At 46.8% G+C, this 11,979-nt stretch overlaps 1 long non-coding RNA gene and 1 pseudogene across 2 annotated transcripts in view; both read right to left on the bottom strand.

Moving 5' to 3' along the window:
- LOC118001195 overlaps nucleotides 1–6,388 on the bottom strand; it is a 76,772-nt gene extending 70,384 nt beyond the window's left edge. The window contains exons 1-2 of one of the 2 annotated variants that reach the window (XR_004676641.1): nucleotides 5,108–6,388; nucleotides 4,196–4,263 (exon numbers count right to left, since the gene is read on the bottom strand). This is a non-coding gene — a long non-coding RNA (uncharacterized LOC118001195). The remainder of the gene's footprint in view (nucleotides 1–4,195; nucleotides 4,264–5,107) is intronic. The other variant, XR_004676640.1, reaches the window with a different exon arrangement.
- Nucleotides 86–954, bottom strand: LOC118001194 (annotated as a pseudogene).
- Nucleotides 6,389–11,979: the final 5,591 nt, after the last annotated feature.

The raw sequence follows: 11,979 nt of genomic DNA, 5'->3' as shown, positions 1-11,979 counted from the left end.
TTTATTTATTTATTTATTTATTTATTTATTTATTTATTTATTTATTTATTAACAAGCTTTAGTTCACTTTATTTTCTTGTATAAAACTAGGTGGTGGCCACAGCTGGAGCCTGGGTCCTCTGCACGGAGACTCTGGTGTGGGTCTTCACAAGATGGTCAGTGAATTCCTGTTATGGAGACTTGGTGAACACTGTCTCCTTCCAGAGGTCAGGGGTGAGATAGCTGTAGGTCTTGGAGATGGCATCAAAAGTAGCCTTAGCAAAGTTCCCCAGGGTGGCAGTGCAGCCTCTGGCCAAGGTGTGGCAGTCGTTGATACCCGCCATCATCTGTAGCTTCTTGGGCACAGGGGCTGAAACAATGCCAGTGCCTCCGGGGCGGGGATGAGACGCACCAGCACAGAGCCACAGCGGCCAGTCACCTTGCATGGGACAGTGTGGGGCTTGCCGATCTTGTTCCCCCAGTAGCCTCACCTCACGGGGACGATGGAAAGCTTGGCCAGGATGATGGACCCACGGATGGCAGTGGTGACCTCCTTGGAGCACTTGACACCCAGGCCGACGTGTCCGTTGTAATCTCCGATGGCAACAAACGCCTTGAACCTGGTCCGATGGCCAGCACGGGTCTGCTTTTGCACAGGCATGATCAGAACCTCGTCCTTGAGGGATGCGCCCAGGAAGAAATCAATAATCTCAGATTCCTTGATAGGCAGAGAGAAGAGATAGATCTTCTCCAGGGACTTGATTTTCATGTCCTTTACCAGGTGGCCCAGCCTGGTGACGGGGATCCACTCCTTGTCCTCGGCCTTGCCTCAGCGAGCTCCGCGGCCTCGACCCCGGCCCCGACCACGGCCGCCACCGCGGTCCCGGACGCCGCTGCCGAAGCCTCCGCGGAAGCCGCCGCAGCCTCCCATTCCAGGGGGCCCGGGGCCCCCGCAGCACCAGCGTCATCCGCCATTTGGTGTTCTCTCGGAGAAGAAGCAAGGCGTGGGGGGGGGGGGGGGGGGCGCTTTAAAAGGAAGAGCCAGAGTGCACTAACTCACGAAAAGGGACTTTCACTGCTGTGTGGGAGTGGGGCTGGGAAAAGAATAAGAATCCACAGCAGGAGGAAAAGGCAAGTAATCTGGACCACCACAGCTCAATTCAATACAGGTAAGAAGGCAAACTTCAGCAGGGCCTCCAGCGTGCAAAACCCAAGGGTGTACCCAGGCCTGGCAATGAGAAATTGGGATGACCATGGAGAGCGTATCAGTAATTTGGGGGCAGTGAGCAATAGCAGAAGAAGCTCCAGAAGCACCAGTCTTCCAAGGCAGAAGAACAGGAATGTTGAGCCAGCTGGGGCAGGCTGAGGCTCTGGGAGGGCCAAGGCATGAAGGGAGGCTTGGAGGAGCTCCGGTTTAAGGTAAGCGTTGAGGACTGAGGAAGGGGCAGGGCTGCAGGCCCAATGATCCAAACAGTGCAAGAAGCAAGGAAATTGTGAGAATTTACTGTATCCTTCTCCTAACAGGACTGTTCTAGAAGACAGTTTACTGGTTCTGCATATAACCATATTCTGGAATCCATTAAAGCCAGAAGAGGAATCCAGATGCACACATTTTAACAGAATATGGCTGTCTTCTCACTCCTCCTTTCCACCTCCCTTTCACTGGGAGAGCTTCAGGGAGTTGGCAAACATGAACAAGAAAATCATGCCACAGGAATAGGCAGGCTTTGCTGGTCCCCCTTCATGGGATGGGTAGATCCCATTGCTGGCTGCCTACCACATTGCTCATACCTACTATCTACACTCACTAGGGGAAAAAAATCTTCTTCATATGCCTCTCTCTTGTCATCATAAAGCCTGTTTTCCTTCTGTCACATTCTGTGCATCTGCTAAGGAAAGGGTCTGGATATTTGTTCTAGATCATTTGGCCTGTACCCCACAAAGGAGAAAGACAGGCCTAACTGTGCACCTGGGCTGACATGAAGATAAGACAGCAGGATGTGGCAGAGAAGGAGACCTATGTGCACCAGCCCTCCCAAAGTTCAGCCTTCCTCTTTTACCTCAAGCTAGCGGATGTTATGAATAAAGGGTAAGATTTTATTCACTCAAAAATATTTATTGAGTACAGTGGTGCAAAATACTGGAATAGCTCTTTTGGAAACTCTCATGTAGACATTGTTCCTGCACCCATGGGGCCAACTTATGGTATGATGGAGGAGATAAGAAATAGTTTCCAGTAAGTTTAATGTAAGAAGAATGTGTTATGTGCCCAAAAGATGAAGAAACAAAATGCTGTGAGGGTTAATTCAGAAGAAGATGAGATTACTCTCAGTTGGATTCAGGATCATAAAGTATGGGTGTGTGCAGCATGATTGAGATCACGTCATCTAAATACTTCAGGTGGAAGCTAAGGATGTTAGATGATGACACAAGTTCATGGAGCCAGTGATGGAGCCAACAAAGCCTTGAGGCCTTTTCTTCCAAATCCAAGTCTTTGCCCACCCTGCTATGCTATGCTGCTTCTTGGCAGTTTAGTCAAGGGGCTGCCTGAAACAAATTACCTGCTGTTCTAGATTCAGCCAATCAATGCATCAACATGAGGAAGTTCATGAGCTTGGGAAGCTTACAATCTAGCAGAGCAGGTCAAAGGCATACATGTGCATTTCCATACTCTTCTAAGATAAAACTAACCTCAGAAAACAGAGAGACTTACATACACTAGATTGATATATTTAACCCATTACCAACCTGCAAGATTTAGCAGGAGGAGAGGGGTGACAGTTTCGTGGGTATTGAGCAGATGGAAGAGGGACAAAAAGAGATCTCAGAGGCCAATTGTCTGGATAATCTTAGGTGGTGGATCCAGGACAGAGAACTTGTCTCCATAAAACCTAGAACCAGTGCTGGGTTCTCAGCAAGTACTCAGTTTAAAAGGTCTACACAGTAAGAGACAGAGTGAGGGAGGATGGGGGAAAGGGGAGTGTCACTTGGTTTTTTGCTCCTGGTCCCAACGCCCGATATTTAATGGAATACTGACTTTTCTGTAGTGACCTGTAAAACCTTCGTGCTCCCATCCCCTCCAACATAATACTCAGAGATCTATCTACCTCCTCTTGGAACTCATTCATGTAGTGACTTATCCCAATATCAAGTGATCCTGACAACTGCCATTCACTGGTGATTAGGAGTGGGACTGCTGTCCAGAACCCACAAGAGACCTGCAGCCTCAGGGACTGAACCACTCCTACCCTTGCTGCTGCACGGCAATGCCTATCTTACCAACATCCCCTTCTCTTTCCAGAAATTTAACCGACTATGGGCAAGTAAGGAGAGTAAGGGGACTCAGAGACCTTCTTCATTTAACTCGACTAACAGATTTTCAAGTCCAAACTTTGGTATTCTTACTTGCTCTGAAGCCCCAAAGTAGTAGTACCCAAAATATAGTAGAATACTATATTGCTGTGGAAAAGGAGAAAGGAAACTAACATTTGTGTTATGTTTATGACAATAAAAAACAGCAGTAATAACCTAACACTTACAAAAAAAAAAGTCGCTTAGTGCCAGGCTCTGGAATACCCTCTCTATAAGCCTATGGGATAGACTGTCCCCGTTTTATAAAGAAAATTGGCTCTCAGAGAGAGAGAGATTAAGTGCCTTGCCAAGGGTTACAGCAGAACCCTAAGTGCAGAAGCCAGCATTGAATTCAGGTCTTTCTGATTCCAAAGTTCCTTCCAGACACCAAACTGCCTCTATGTAGAGAAAGAGCTTTATTTTAACTGTAACAAAATAAAAATATCCCAGAAGAGTATCTGAGTGTGTGGGGGCTTGTGGAGGAGGGAAGCAGTTGGTTACAAATGGAGCATTCGAGTATCATTGTTATCACCACCACCACCATCTTAGGGAATACCTTGCATACTGTAAGGAACTTCTATGCTTTCTTCTTGTGTTCAATGAGAATCATGTTTCACTTTTGCTCCTAGGAGGCTCAGAGACAAATTTAAAGTTCCTCTTTAATAACTGTCTAGTACTCCACATACATATCAGGGTTCTTATTTTTTTCTCATCTTGACCCAAGATTGCTATTTCTATTTTATCTTGTTCTAATCACTTATTCATCATTTTTGTATTTATTTCTTATATGGATTCTCATGAGACTCCTCAAAACTTTAGTGGAATAAGATAAGGTATGAATGATATTAATTAAAACATAACTTACCTGGATAGAGCTTTCATCTGTAGCATCACACAGATTCTTTAGTCCTTTGAATTCTATTGCTAGCAAATCTGAAAAAAAGAAAAAAAAATCAAGACACCATCTGGCTGTCTTTGGAAAGACAGAGGTAACTCAGGTCTTTGATCTGCTCTGCATATGGACTGGGAGAGGGAGAGAGGACCAAATCTCCCTGACACAGACAATCACTTGCTTTATTAAACAAGTGTCTTGTATTATACACAGAGAGTAGTGCATTATGTGGATGCACAAGAAAAGATTATGATGAAAAGTAGATACTGAGCATACTGAGTACTCTGGGTTTCGAAACATTAACGTCACAGCTGTTTCTAATAATTTTTCTCTAACTGCAAGCTTATATCCACAATATGTACTAATGTAACTGTAACTGCCCCAAAATGTGTTTCTTTTTTTTTTTAAACGGAGTCTTCTTAGAAATAACTATGCAACTGAGAGCCCATAACCATCTTAGATCATTACCCCATACACAGGTTATGTTGCATTATTTTTTGGTCTGCTATGACTCAAGATGGGGCAGTTTGAAACAGCTGACCTACTTAAAAACTTGTGAAATATGCCTTTCTAAACAGCAATAACAAAACAAAAGAGAACCTCATTAATGAGAGAAGTCAAAGTTATTAGGTGGTGTGCTCTGGGCTTTTAAATGGCAATGGCAATGGGGGAGAAGTGCATTCCTAACCCATATCTGGGGCGATGGTAATGGTAACACGTCGTGGGAAGCTGACTGAGAAATCTCTGCTGGCTGCCCCAGGGCTTGGGGAGATTTAAGTCTTCTGTTTGAGGGTTGCCTTATATAATTAAAACTCGGGTTTACCTGCACTCGAGTGCAAAGAAAACGTGTGTTACTGTTCCTTTCAGGTTCCTCCTTCTAATTACCTTTCATTTGCAATAGTCTCCTTCCATCCAGTAGATGCTTCCTTTTCCAGATGGTTTTATATTTTTGTGAAGGGTTGGGAGACTTCTTCCTTTAGAGCCTCCCCACGTAGGTCTGACGGAGTCAGAAGCCAATGCCTTCTCTGAGGCTGGTTCTCCTGCGCGACTCGGGGTCGCCTTCATCTCGCCCGCAGATCAGGACAACCTACACGACTTCCGTTTCAGCCTAAGTTGTGTCGGCCGGCGCCCAGCTCAAGCTCCCCCCTAGGGCTGCGGAGTCCACGGCTACTGCCCGCGGCGACGAGGTTGGGGGGGGGGGTGGTCAGCTCGGAGCCGAGTACAGGGCGCGGGGCCGGGGCCGAGCCCGAGCCTGCCGGACAGGCTGGACGAGGCTGCTCGGCCTCGGGCCGGGGGCAGTGCGGCCGACGCTGCCGAGGGCGCCCTGTGCCCCCACCCGGCGCTCCGGCTGCGCCCACCCGCCCGAAGTATGGCGGGCTCCGCGGAGCCTAAACGCCCACGAGCCCCTCCCTGGAGGAGGTCGCAGGCCAGGGCCTGAATTACTTCAAAATTCTGGGCGGGCTGAAAACAGGCACACAGCGGGATAGTTGACAGTCTCTCTGCCAATCCCCCTCCCTCCCCACCGGAATATATTACCCCACCACCCAGCGGGCGAGCCCCGCAAGAATTATTATCCCAGTTGTAACATTGAGGAGGTTAAGGCTGGGACATGGTCAAGGTCACGAAACAAATACGTGCGGCATCGCGTCGGGAGCGCAGCTCGGTCTGCCGCCACCCCTCTGCCCGTCCCTGAGCGCTCTGGAGGGGCGGACCACCGGCCAGGGCGCAGGCCGAGGCCTGAGGTCGGGGTGGATTCGGGTTTACACCCGGCGGTCAGGAAGCGGTGGGCGGCGCGGCTGCGGAGGTCGGCGAGGGCCGGGGACCGCGGGGCGGAGCGCGAGAAGGGGCGTGCGTCGCAGAGCCTCCGAGCCACAAAGAGGCCCAGGCTCTCCCGGACGCGGCTGCAGGACCTCACCAGCGAGTGCGGTGGGCGCCCAACTCCCGGGCGCTGCCGCAGAAAAGCGTGGCCTGCGCTGCCCCAGAATTAAAGCTCCCCGCGGAAGGTGGGGGGTTTTAGGTTTTTCACTCTCTTTGCTCTGTAGCCGAGTTTTTAAACAGAATTCTTAATTCAAATATTAGACAAGAATAGCCTTCTCTCCCCCACTCCATTCCCTCCTCGGCTCTACTGCGGTAACCCAGATTGATAGCCTGAGAAGAATCCACATACGCGCGCTTGCGCGCGCGCTCAGGGGCGCGCGCACACGCACACAGGCCACATTCGTTAACCCTGGGGGTCCTCCTCGCCTCCAAGGCTGCCCCGGTACGGTGGTGCGGCTTTAACGGTCCGGGGAGGTTTTTGAGGGATTTGATGATCTTTATTATTCGTTCGCTCGCAGGAGCCAGACGCCGCGCCAGGCGGTGGCCGAGGCCGCGCACCCTTCTCGCTAGCAAGGGGAGGTGCAGGGGGGCCGCGGTCGCCCACAGTAATCAATAACTCCCAGCGGCCACTGAACAGCGGGGGCCTTTTCAGGGCAGACGCCCCAAGAAATGATCTATTTATTGTTCGCACTACTGTGCACTTAGCACCGAGAGGGTTGTTCTTTGCACTTACAACAGAAACCCGCGGCTCCGCGGCCCGAATTCACTTTGGCCGCTGAGCGCGAATCGGCCCGTAGCCCGGCGTCGCCGCCACCCGCAGCGCGAGGTCTGGCTTCACCGTTCCAACAGGTGGCGAGGGCTGGCGGCGCCTGGTCTGGGCGCCCCTTGCCTTGCCTGACCAGCAGGTCCCGGGGCGCCGTGGCCTGCCACCTCGCTCCGAGGAGGAGGGCGCGGGCTGGGCGGGAGTGGGGTTCCGAAATAGGGCGTGTGCACTGGGAAGTGAATGCGCAGGCGGGCTCCGGACACTCCGAGCAAGTAGAGCAACTACGGCGCCGCGGCGGAGAGCTTCCCAGGGAGCCACCCTTGATTTCCCGTAAAAAGAGTTTAATTGTTAAGCTAAGACGAATATGCCTTTCAAGTGACTTGAGCAGAGAAACTCCTCCGGGATCCAGACACTGTCGAGGTTGTTACTCCCTGATCATCACCCCTCCCCCCGACACACACACCCCATGCCAAGTTTGCCTCCCTTAGTCCTCTTTGATTTTACACACACACACACACACACACACCCCACTGGTGAATTAGGGGGGTCGCTGAGGCGTAGTCATGCCTTTCTCCGCCAGTGTGTCCCTTCTGGGATGACTCTGAACCCGGGACCGAGTCCTGTCCCCACTCGGATCCCCGCGGCCAAGCGCACTCACTCCGGCCAGGCGAGCCCAGCGGCTGCTGAAAGTCGCTGCGGCGTGCTGCGGCGCACCGCTCCGAGCGCGCTGCTTCCCGGAGCCGCCCGCGATGCTGATTTATGCCCCAGCGGCTCGCGAAAACCCCAACGCTTTGGCTGGGTTAATTTTTGTCAATTGTTCTTCATCATACTGAGATAGTTTGCAGCTCGAGGCGGGTCTTATTTATCACCCTGCACATTTGAAATACAGTCAGACATAAAAATAACTGACTCTGGGACTCTGGCGCAATATTGGAGCCGTCGGGGAATAATTTGGCTAACTGACTTGGACGTTTCACCTTCTAAACAGAAATGCAACTCTCAAACTGTAAATCAGATTGTCTTCGGCAAAGGGGCGGGGGGAAGCACCAAACCCAGAAGGGAACGCAAACAAAATGAAAGAAAACGCAGAAATTGACCAAAGCAAAATGAGCTTTAGAAACCCAGACTGGATTTTAATTTTAAGCGTGGAAGCTCATCGGGAATGTGAATTCCTAAATGTTTTACCAGCCGGATCCGTCCCAGAAATTCTAGGGTGCCCCGGAAACTGAAATGATTTATTTCTTTTTACCGTTATTGCTGTTTTTGTTACTAAACAATAATGACTTATAAATGCTGTTTTCGGGGTCTCCTTGAAGAGGTCTAATTATAAATGTTAACGAGAGGGGTCAGAACAGTTTGGGAAGGACTGGGTGAGAGCTCGGAAGTGACCTAACACTTGGAAAAAAAAGGAAATTAGAAATTACCCTGGCACTCTCTTTGTTCACAAAGTTCTGTGAATAGATAGAAAAGAATCTGATATTTTTCTGCGTCTCAGAGATTCCTTTCCCCCGCCTATGTGGAAGCCCCCAATAATGAAAGCTCAATTTCTTACCGCCCCACTTAGACCAAGTAGTTTAAAGCCTAGCCATGACTAGCCTTCGGTAAGGCAGGAACTGGAAAAGAAGAGAAAATCCATGCAGGCGACCACTCAACAGTTGATCGTAAAAGGAAACTCAAAACACAACCATATAAAACTTATGCCGGGGAAGGGTGCATCTGCTATTATTCTGCATTATTTCTATCCCCAAGTAAATTTCATTCTAGCACAACGAAGGGGAGATCAGCCTCCTGCTTTCACAGCGGAAATCTGAGGACGGTTTTCTTGACCTGAACCCACAGGGACCTTACCTGTAGGCACTTGCCCCACTTTTAGGGTATTTAAACAAGTATATATTTGTTTAAACTCCTTTTTTGACCAAGTCCTTGTACATAACTTGCTTCTTATATTTCTCCAAATAAACTTGAACAAGAGAGCTGTGACTTTTAAAACCCACGAACTAAAATTAAATTTAAAGATACCACAGGGGGCTTCAGGTAGAAAATTGGAAGGATTATTTTAAAATACCTTTGAAGCTTAAGGGATGATACTTTGGTAGTTGATAATACTTGGTATCTATTGATAATACTGAATATATAATATTATGCTTGCAATCAAAGTATGTAGTTTCAAAGGTGTTAAATGAAATAAAATTTAATCTTTTGATGGGAAAAAGATCAGCAAGTAGTTGGGCATTTTTTTTTTTCATTCTTAAGAGTAAAGTGAACTGCTGCGTTTTTGACATTTGTGATCCAATTCTTAATCTGGTGGTTTTTATATCGGCCCCAACCTGGATTTCCCCAAGTTGACATCTCTGCTTCTTCGAAGAGGGATCTCAATAAATTCAGAATGCTATGCTGATGGGCAGTACCCCTGTTGTGGGTCATCCTTTGCCAATAGAGGGTCTGATGTCCTTTTCAGTATAACCAGCTGGGAAATTAAAAGAAATGTGTTTGCTTCTCCACATGTTTATTTTTTTGTTTTTCCCTTTATTTCTAACACATCAAGATGAGTTCTTTCTCTTAGAATCCCAAACCACAAATATCTCCAAAAACGTATATTTCAAAAATTAAATCTACAGATGTAATACATACTGTGAACCCTATAAAATGCGTTTACAATGCTGACTTAAAGAAAGAAATTTATAACTTTCATATGTACCTTCCTTGTGCAATAGGCAACTGCCATATGTTTCCGACTTCTATAATTCAGTTTTTCCTGGACATCTGTAGCAGGTAGTGAGTGCTTCTTAAAGTACATTTTATGTAATATGAGAAGGAACCTGCACCAAAGACTAAAGGTTAACATAAAAAAGCAGAAGTCTTTCTAGAAATGCTAGTTATTCTAAATTTACATCACCTATTACGAATGGCCTGAGTTGGGTTTTTTCCCTCCCTCTTTCTTCATGAGGCTGGATTTGGAAATGCAATATTGTATATGCCAAGGATTCTTTACAAGCAACATTTCCAAAACATTGAAATGTTTGGGTAGAGTTCCTCTTGTTATTACTGTTCTTTAGGCTTTTGCTTGAAGATTCTCATTTGGCTCTTCCTGAAAACCCGGGTTGGAAATACATTACAGTAAGATTATTTTATTTAAGACAAAGTTTAATGTTTTTGTATTTCCCTTCATATTTTTAAAGGGAAAAGAACTCTAAGATCTTCATTTTTCATTGATCTCAATTGTTCCTGATATACTTCTTAAAGGATGGAAGAGTTCACATAATTAAAAGTGAAAAGAAAACAAAACCAAAAGTCATGCAGAAATGTCATAGTTTGTTGTCAATTTTTTTGCTCACGTGTTTAAATGCAGGGTTCATTCCCACTGCTAATACTATTTTTCAATTGCCCACTTCTTTTTGTGCAATTCTTGTGCTAACTTTAAATTACTGTTAAAAATCTTTTCATTCAGCTGAAACTGAAATGTCTCATCCGTCAGTACAAAAAGAATAAATCCCAGTCACATTCTTCATTGTTTACACTTGCAGCAGATTATATAAATGTGCACAAAATTTCCACTGTTCAAGAACTTTGGTATCTACAGTTGTGAAAAATGAGAACAGGGCTCAATTTACAGCCCATTAGAGGATGTAATAATTTTTATAAAAAGCTAAAAACCATAGCAAGTAATTCTTAAGTGGAGCCTAGTTAGGGACGCTTATTTCCATTTTCAATTCATTTTAGTAAAGCAGCAGGTTCAAGATAATCTTTGTTTATAGGGAAATAGTATTAAATATTTAATTCAAAGAACATGAAGGTAGATATTTTTAAAATCAACTTAAACATAATTTTCCATAGCATAAACTACTAAAATGCCCATTACCTATTTAGAGGATATAATTTAATTTCCCGATTCATTGTCTCAGTTTGATTTATATCCAAATCAACCTGTTGCAATGTTGGTATCAGCAAGGTCCAACTACCCATCCTTGGGTATTTATTTACATCTGGATGTTAATTCCATTACTTCCTTCAAGCCATCTTATGTTTGAATCAGGTTTTAGTGATAGAGAACGTGTGTCCTTCTTGGACATTTTTGTTACTAACCCCTAACTGTAGGGCTGTGGGAGGAGTGTGGGTCACTGAATGAGGAAATGAAGCAGAGATTTTTTTCAGCACAGGGTGAAAAATAATTGCAGTATAGTCTGGAGGCAGAGCAGATACTGCTGGAAATTGGACATGAATGGGGAAGCTCATTAGCCCAGCAGAGTGCGTTTTGTTCTGGACACCTCACAACCCCTTCTTTCACTTCTTTTCCCTTCTCCAAGCTGGAGAACTTGGAGGTGGGAGGAATGGAGGAATGAAGACCAGCTTAACCTCAGAGCACACTTTCCTTTGGCTTTACCAAAACCTCGCACCTCCTCTAAGCCCCAGAGAGAAATGAGCCTTGATTTAAAAACCAACACTACTGGAGAATCTCTCTGGGTCCCCTGGAGCCTCGAAGGGCTCTTCCGTAGGCAGCTGGAGTGCTTTTGTAGAAGGACTCAGTCTCGAAAAATCAGAACTGTGGAACAGACTGGTTGTTGAAGAGAAGAATGGTAAACAGGCGCCAACCCGTGCGAAGATGCTGTGTGTGCTATTTGCGACAGAAGGGAGCAGGGAGGAATTGCGGTTCTCCGCGGGGCCTGCGTTTGCTGCTTGAGCCCGAGACTCCGCAGAGAAGCCCGCGAGAGCGCAGCCAGACAGACCGTGGCTGGCTGCATTTATTCCTGTAGACTTTGTAATCTTGCAGATTATAATTTATTATTTTTATTGACCCAAATCAGAGGGAGAGGGAAGAAGAAGAGTATGTACAAGGAGAAGGAAGGGAATGGGAAAGGGTAAGGAAAGGAATGGAGAAGAGTGCGAGCCCTAGCCCACGTGCGGCGCGGTCCTGTGACTCTGGGCGGCTTCTGGCATCCCTGGCCCCCAATTACGATATGGCTCCTTCCCAGATCAAGTTACAAAGTAACACAGCCAAATAAGTATCCCACTTGGGGCTTGGATTGGGCCTTCCTTCACCCTGACTCTCCCATCTATTACTCTGTTTCTTGCTAGGCTAGTATTTTAGCGAATAATAAAATGTCTTTCTATGCATGGAACGAAGTCCAGATCCTGCGTGTTTGGAAATTCGGAGACTACCTGGAGCACCTCGAGTTCA

Source organism: Mirounga leonina, unplaced genomic scaffold, assembly GCF_011800145.1.
Source record: "Mirounga leonina isolate KUSES-001 unplaced genomic scaffold, KU_Mleo_1.0 Mir_53, whole genome shotgun sequence".
Lineage (NCBI taxonomy): Eukaryota > Metazoa > Chordata > Mammalia > Carnivora > Phocidae > Mirounga > Mirounga leonina.
The sequence above is the reverse complement of the archived record's forward strand: the minus strand, read 5'-3'. Positions and strand labels throughout refer to the sequence as shown.